The sequence below is a fragment of the Monopterus albus genome, unplaced genomic scaffold (assembly GCF_001952655.1).
Source record: "Monopterus albus unplaced genomic scaffold, M_albus_1.0 scaffold15.1, whole genome shotgun sequence".
Classification (NCBI taxonomy): Eukaryota; Metazoa; Chordata; class Actinopteri; order Synbranchiformes; family Synbranchidae; genus Monopterus; species Monopterus albus.
This window is the reverse complement of record NW_018127895.1, coordinates 991103-998698: the sequence shown is the minus strand read 5'-3', so window position 1 is coordinate 998698 and position 7596 is coordinate 991103. Positions and strand designations below refer to the sequence as shown.

At 41.0% G+C, this 7596-nt stretch overlaps 2 long non-coding RNA genes across 2 annotated transcripts in view; both read left to right on the top strand.

The window, feature by feature from the left end:
* Positions 1 to 4578, top strand: part of LOC109955580 (uncharacterized) — a 5309-nt gene extending 731 nt beyond the window's left edge. The window contains exons 2-4 of the long non-coding RNA XR_002274285.1: positions 554 to 702; positions 2242 to 2382; positions 4528 to 4578. This is a non-coding gene — a long non-coding RNA (uncharacterized LOC109955580). The remainder of the gene's footprint in view (positions 1 to 553; positions 703 to 2241; positions 2383 to 4527) is intronic.
* A 117-nt stretch (positions 4579 to 4695) lies between these two features.
* LOC109955579 (uncharacterized) lies at positions 4696 to 6636 on the top strand. The gene is made up of 3 exons (XR_002274284.1): positions 4696 to 4780; positions 5195 to 5666; positions 6221 to 6636. It is a non-coding gene; the product is annotated as an uncharacterized LOC109955579 (long non-coding RNA).
* Positions 6637 to 7596: the final 960 nt, after the last annotated feature.

Here is a 7596-nt window from a genome sequence, read left to right as displayed (position 1 = left end):
AACATCTTTTTTTGCAGGCTTTGGAGCTATTTTATCAGAGTTAAACTGCAAAACTGTAATCAATTATCTCTTGAAAATTACTGATGTGCTGTAAACTATAACATCATTATCCATGTTGTCACATTATCCATGAGGGTTGTTTCTTGACCACAGACACAGCTCTAATCTGGTTACATCTACCAAATAAGGATGGATGCAAGTAGCTCTCTGTGTCGGAGTGGGGAGACCCCTCTTGTGGTTTATCTACTCATCACTGTATTAAAGCTATTGGCAGACAGTCTGGTTTTCTCCTGTGACTAATTAAGGTACTACATAATGAACCATTCATGGGCAGTTTTGTATCAAAGCAAGCTGGTCCTTATCAATTGATACACACACACATAGCAAACATAGCTTTTGATCCAGTTTCCAGACAGACACTCTATCTTTCGAGGGGTGCATATGGTAAAATACTGTTTTCAGCATTACTTCCTATGTTGTTATTGGGCAGGGAGTGGCTTTTCAGTAATCCTAGATGGGAGTATAGGAGTGATCCAAACCTTGGGTTTTCCAGATCCACATCCTGCTCATCTAAACAGTTCTTGAAGGATATCTGTGCCCTATGGATTCTTAAACTGCAAATGACTGAAATGGCCATCACGGGACAGACTGGACACTGCAAAGAGGATAAACTGGTTGTTTCAGATGATTAAAGCATTCTAGGTGAGTCATTGCTTAATCTTTTATACATCGTACATTAATGATACCTAATTATTTTTGTTATTATTATATTATTGTGAAATATTGAGTCTGACATTTAGTTTATTTGTGTTTTAACTTACTTAATCTTTATCAGCCATATCTGTCATCATTAGAATGGCAGCCAATGTGGAGTAGAGGTTATAAACTCTTCTTTTTGCATTTAGGTATTTGGTGGTGAGGCGCTAAGCTAAGCAGAGCAAACCAGCCCTCGTTACATATGAGGAATTTGGCTTGTGTTTAGTCTACTTTGCTTAGCCAGCAGTTTACCGTATGTATCAATATCTGTCCCCATTGTAAAACTGTTGATTAGGATCTATGTTGCAAACAGCCTGTAAACCTATAAATTGCCTCTGCTTATTATTCCCTTCAGTGGCTGTAGTAAGGCTGATGCAACTTTATCTTTTGCTGAGTTCTCAAGGATAAAACACTGAGGTGCAAACACACACTGCCTGTGCAACACATGCAGATAGGTGTTGGGAGTTTTAGTGGTGTGTGCTGTTAGTTGAAGGGTGGTGTGTTAGTGTGCAAAGCAGAGAGAGAAATGGAAAGCAGAAATGAGAGGAAGAAGGTCTGTTTTAGAATTCCAAACCCATAAATTCTGCCATCCATATGTATGTATCAGTAGCCTCAAAGACTCCTAACAGTGAGCCTGTCTGACTGATTAAAGAGGGAATAACACAATTTTCTTTTCACAAATCAAAACATATGTTTACACAAGAGCCGACATTACCTCCACTCTTGGTTTTGCCACTATAGGTCTGGTGTGACCAGAACTTTATGATGGCTGATGAGATTTACCTTTTCTTTCTTTAGTAATTGCTGCTATGCCATCATTGGCAAAGGTTACATAAGCACTTAAAGCTAACTAAAAGTATGTCTTTATGTGTCAGCAGAGTGGGGCTGGGCAGTAATTAAATATCACAAATTATCCTCTTGTAGTGCTCATAATATTCATGTTCATTAGTTTGCAAAATTAAATGTTCTGAGCAAATAGTGATTAAAATGTAAAATTAGTCACTGAATGTTTTGTTTTATAGTATGTGTGAGGGGTTTTGTGTAATGTACTGCACAGCACAGTTAACTACATTTATGTCAGAAGTGTACCTGGGCACCCTCAGGAGACGGGGTAGAAGATGTGTCAAATTAAACATGTGGATCATGTGAGTCCACTGTGGCGCCACCTGGTGGGAAGTAGTCAAAGAAAAACAATTTCTGGCAGTAATGTAAGCTTACCTAAATGCTTAGTGTTATATTTAATGCTGATAGGCTCTTGGCAGGAACAGTGTTGATTTGGCACCTGATTTTGTGCACTGTAAATAATATTCTATCACATTCCCTGACACCATCATTTGTTGGTGTCTCTGCGTACACACACTTACAGTATGTACACTGAATAATGCATATTTACTTTAGCTATATCTTTGAACCATCCCCTCATTTATGCTCAACTCTTTTCTGCCTCCATCCTTTATCTCTGTCCATATTCTCCGTCATTTTCAGGCACACACTGTGGCGCCATTCTTACCCCAGTGCTGGTCAGTGCTAGTGGCACAAAATCTGTCACCTCCTAGTCTGACAGTTGCCTCGCAGGCCAAGAATTCTCCGTCATGTGGGAGACTGTGTATCCTGAGGATATTGCAGGTACTGTACTGACGACGATCCACTCGCAAGAGCAGGCAACACTCACACTTGAGGCACACTTGCTGAAGCGGCTCAACACCTCATTAAGACTAACTATATAAACATCACACTCCTGTGTCATGTATTTATATAAGCAGCAAAGTTTATAGCTAAGAAGTGGGAATGGTGTCAAAGCACGGGTCAGAGTACAGTGTAAAACACAAAGCAAGATAAAACTCCTTTATCTTTTTGCCCTAACTACATGTATTTTAAGTGTCAGATGGGAAACACTCTATTTTTATTACATGTTCAGTGTAGTCTTTGATATTTTGGTTTTTTTTTTCCTGATTTACAGATTTTTTTTAGCTACTGTACATTATACACCATCTTCAGGTTATCCGAGCAGTAGTCTTCTATCACCAATTACCAACGTTTACTTTCAGACAGCAGAAGCTATGCAGAGGCCTAGCCTATATTCATCCGATTCATGTTTCCTCCCATCCTCACCACTTCTTCATACCCCCCTCCCCCATCTCCTCCTTGTTGTGCCCAGATGTGTAGGAAAACAAGCTGATTTTGTGTGTTAAAGCACAATATGAAGTGGCCTAGTGCCTAGTGGCTGTCACCCAATTCCCATTTTTCACCTAGCAATGAGCCCCAGATGGCCCAGGCTCTTGCCAAACCAATTGCTGAAATAAGAGTGTTATAGATGTTGCTGCGTTTATGGTTTTTCCCACCTGGTCACCAGAGGTGAAAGAAGGAAGGGAAAATGGGAGAAAATGTGGGATAAGAGTGACTGGGACAGTTTGATATTAAATCCTTGGATGTCCAAAATAACTGAACATTTTATGCATCCTGTGATGCATTTTCTAATTCAAGACCCATTGTTTGTTTGTAGCAGAAGCATGGTATTGTGTTTGAATACATTACTGCAGACCAGTAAATTAATGAAAGCCAAAAACAGAGGGATGCAGTTCAGCCAGCAATGTCAACCGGGTGAGGTTGGAAAATTATTTTACAAATATGAATCGGAGTGCCAGAGCCAGTGAGTGAAAGCCACTTTCCTGCAACACAAGGGCTTATCTGTTAGCTACAGATATGTGCTGTATATTCAGATACACAAAGCACAAACAAACCAATTCATACATGATCAGACAGCAAACAGGATATTTTACAGTTGTTTCCTCATTTTCTAGACTGGCTGAGCATGTAGGAAAGCAGCCATTTCTCCTGTTGTTGTGTCACGCATTGTTAATGGAGAGTCAGCCAGGCCACGCTGCTGGTCCTGGCAAGTGTCCATACAGAAGAGGCACTCCACTAATAAATGAAAAGAATTCACATAAAAGAGAAAGAAATAAAAATGATTTCACTAGCTAGGACCCGCCCTCAGTGTATGAGAGGAGAATGGTGTTTGGTGTAGACTTGGTAATGAACTGCGGTTTTGGGGAGGAAGGTTTCAAGAATCTGCGCCGCTCTCAGGCACTGGGTTTGCTTCAGGTTTGGCCAGGCAGTCATTCAGAGCCCACACTTTTCCACACCAGTGGTGGTACACTTATTCATAGGATCCGAATGCTTACAGCAGTCCAGTGCTTCATATATTAAATGTTCTGTTCCTCCCATCTTCACATAAGTGCATGTAAAATTATTTCTGTAACATTAAAATGAAAGCTGCTCAAGTTGTTTATTGTAAAGAGTCCATGGCATGCTTTTCCTTGTGTTTTTTGACAAGGTGCTAGAGCATGACCAGTAGGTCAGGTTTTTGATGTCAAAGTTTTCACAAAGGTTTTTTGCACAAAGTTTTCTCAGACATCCTTGAAGCCTATTTGCATATTCTCAGAAGACAGTGCTTTCACCTCAGGCATACTACAGTGGAGGAGCAATGCCTTGTTATAAATGCCTCAGTGCCCTGGCTAATGGTCTACAGTGCCCTGTGCTGTGGAGCCTGTGCATGATATCATGTTTGAGTAGGATGTATACTTAGAAATTTGCCACATCTGCTGTATCACAGCCATGTTCTATAACAACTGAACAAAGTACTGTGCCAATATCTTGTCAGTTTGAACAGTATGATGCAGTAACATACAGTATGTTGAGGGGGTCTGTACACTGTCTTTACTGTAAATTGTGATATATTATCATTGATTCATCTGCTGATTTCTTACCCAGGTATGGTGATGAGTTGTAGCGTTGGCACATGTGCCTTGGCAAACAACCTGAACTACACAGTGCCAAGTACTTCATTGTGTCTATGTATCCCCATGAGGGCTTCAGTTATCCGACAGTGCTCACTTTAGGGTTTGACATTGCCCTGGTCAAGCTGGATGGGGATCAGTGATGAGATCTCTTATGCCTGCCTTCCTTCAGAGGAAGAAGACTTTCCTGAGGGCAAGAAGCGCTATGCCATTGGCAGGGGAAACTGGTGTGTTTTGAGTTTCATGTTCGTTGGAAGATTACACATGCATTTCACATCTATATGTTTAACTAAATCTTTAGTCTTACCTTTTGAAACTAGTTTAAGACGATAGTTTATCAATTGAAACAATGCAATAATCCACCTCAGGTGTCATTCATCTTCATATTTTTGTGCTGTTAAAAATGTATTGTTGCTTGCCCTCTGCTGGATATAAGGCATGAACACCTCATTTGTTTTTAAAACAATTTATCAATGCGCTTATCAAGTAATACATTTGATTCTGATGAGCTCAAGTTTACCTGTCAGATAAAGTTCTACCAAGGCAGAGGACTAATATATTTATTTACAGCATTCTGATTATCAGTGAGAAGAATTTTTTTCATGCATATGTGATTTAATTTTGATTTGTGACTTTGACAGGAACATTCAAGTGGCCCTCTGGTGTGCCCAGATGCCTCAGGTGGTCCTTGGGAAATTCATGGAATAACCTGCTTTGGCCTCATTAGATGCATTATGAGTAAGAAACCCTCTGTATTCATCCACTTCTCTGCCTACAGTACCTGCCCTGGATCATCCACAGAGACCTCTACAGTGAGAAGTGACCCACTTTGCTCAAAAACTAAACACGGTACAAAGTCAGTGCTTATATTTTTGGTTTTCCCCCTCTGTCCTCCCTGTGTAGCATCTGGCTGTGAAGAGCCAAAGGACCTGACTGCACAGTCTGCATCTTATCCTCTGTGGGTTTCCCTGCCAGCTACAGCAACAAAGTCCACTGCCAGTGGAGGATCCAGGTGGCCATTGGCTAACCGTCTGCCTCCATTTTTCTCACCGGAGCAGAGTCTGCTGTGCATGAAGACCAAAGTTGGCCTCAAAGTCAGAATAGGAAGTCTAGGTATGTGTGTAACTTCCTTTTCTCTCCAGCTTTATAGCTGAGTTTTAGCTCATTGTTTGTTTAGCTGTCACACCCGCAACTTTACTGTTTTCATAGAAATGTTTTGGCCACAGCAGATAGCTAGTTTCAGCAAAATTAAACAAATAGATGAGAACCCATTGTACACTACTTGCACAGCACCAAATTTCAGCCAGACAGCTGGTGAACAGAGTGGAGCATTTAGCAGCTAAAGTCAAGATATTTCCCTCTGGAGCTGGTAGAGACCAAAAACTAAATTAACATCCATTCACCAGCTGGCCAGAAACACAACCCCATATGAATGGATGGATGTTTAAGTAAACTGCTATTTGCAAACAGGTTTGCCATATCAGTTTAAAGGTGATGATCATTTAGTTTCAGCTCCCCCAAGTGGTTAAAAAAACAGTTATTGCACATTAAAAAGCAGCACTTTATAAACACTTTCATTCCTTTTGCCTGTTAACGGCTTGTACAATAGCTGCAGGGAAAATTAAAACAACCTCTGATCTTCCATTAATCTTCCATCTGTTCTCCAGTCCACTGAATAAACCCTCCTACTGGATAATGTGTCTGGGGAAGCACCACATGAACTCCTCTATGGATGTTCCTTCAACAGAGGCCTGCTCTAATGTGAATGGTATCATCCGCTATGAGGGGTGTGAGCCGTATCACAGTGACATCACCAACAGCATTGCTCTGGTGCATCTGACAAAGCCTGCCAATATTACAAAGGAGATCAATCCCATCTGTTTGCCCAGACCTGGGGGTGTGATGCCTGCTGGGACTCCCTGCTTTTTCACAGGCTGGAACAGTAGAGAAGCTAAATCAGGTAGCCCTTCATATTATTCACTTCCATATCTGCAGTAAGCCTGTTTACAGGTGGGACACCCTCAGGTACTCCGTGATCTGTGCTGGATAGGAGGTGAAGTCAGTCTGCCAGGTGAAAGGCTGCATTCAGCTTTACAAAAACAGTAATTACAGAAAGTAGTGATGACTGTGGATAGCAATTGATTGTTAAAATTCTCTTCAAACATTTTACTACACATACTGTATTATATAAATATACTGGTCTCTAATGATTGGGTAGTCCTTTATGCAACAGCCTGTTAACAGTTTTGTTTGTGATCAGCCAGCCTTGATTGCAAAGGCTGTCCAGTCCTCAGGCATGAGAGGACAAAGAACACAGGAGCATTATCTGTTAACTGTAGTGAGCAAGCATGCAAGTGCACACATAGAAAGAATTGAAAAATAGAAAAATTCTTCAGAAAAGCACTGAAGGCCGTTGAATCTCAGTAGTTTTATAAAATAAAGCTCAGACATTTGCCTCCAGAAACCTCAGGTTTTTGGTAAAAAATTGATCTTTACAAACTGAATGGCAGAGAGGTGATTTATAGTAACTGTGCATCTTCTTACTTGTACAGTAAATCTGATTTCCTTCTCCTACAGAGGGATTTTCAGGGTGCTTTTGCCTGCGCAGGTCTTTGAGGTTCATGATGTCACCGGCTTTGAACCTTAAGCCTGCATGAGAGACAAGAAACCTTCAGTGTTCACCTGTGTGTCTGCCTTCAGCGACTGGATCAACAACAGCATCAAGAAGTTTGTGTAAAACAGTGCTAAAACCAGCTTTGACAATATTTGATTGTTATTTTTTGTTTCTAGAGCAAGTCATTGTACCTTGTTATTTTTGTTTCACTATTGCTGTTATGGTTTAGTCCCCCTCACCAGGAGGGTGAGGGAGAACTGGGGTTGGACTCAAGATGGCTGACCCAGGTGCTAGTACAAAAAAGGTGGTTTAATGGAATAAAAACAACAAAGTGACAACATAACAGGGTCTATAATACATACAACAAGGGAAGGGCAGTGATGACTAAGGAGACCAGGACCCATTGCATCTTGGGGGCGCTGAGTCTAC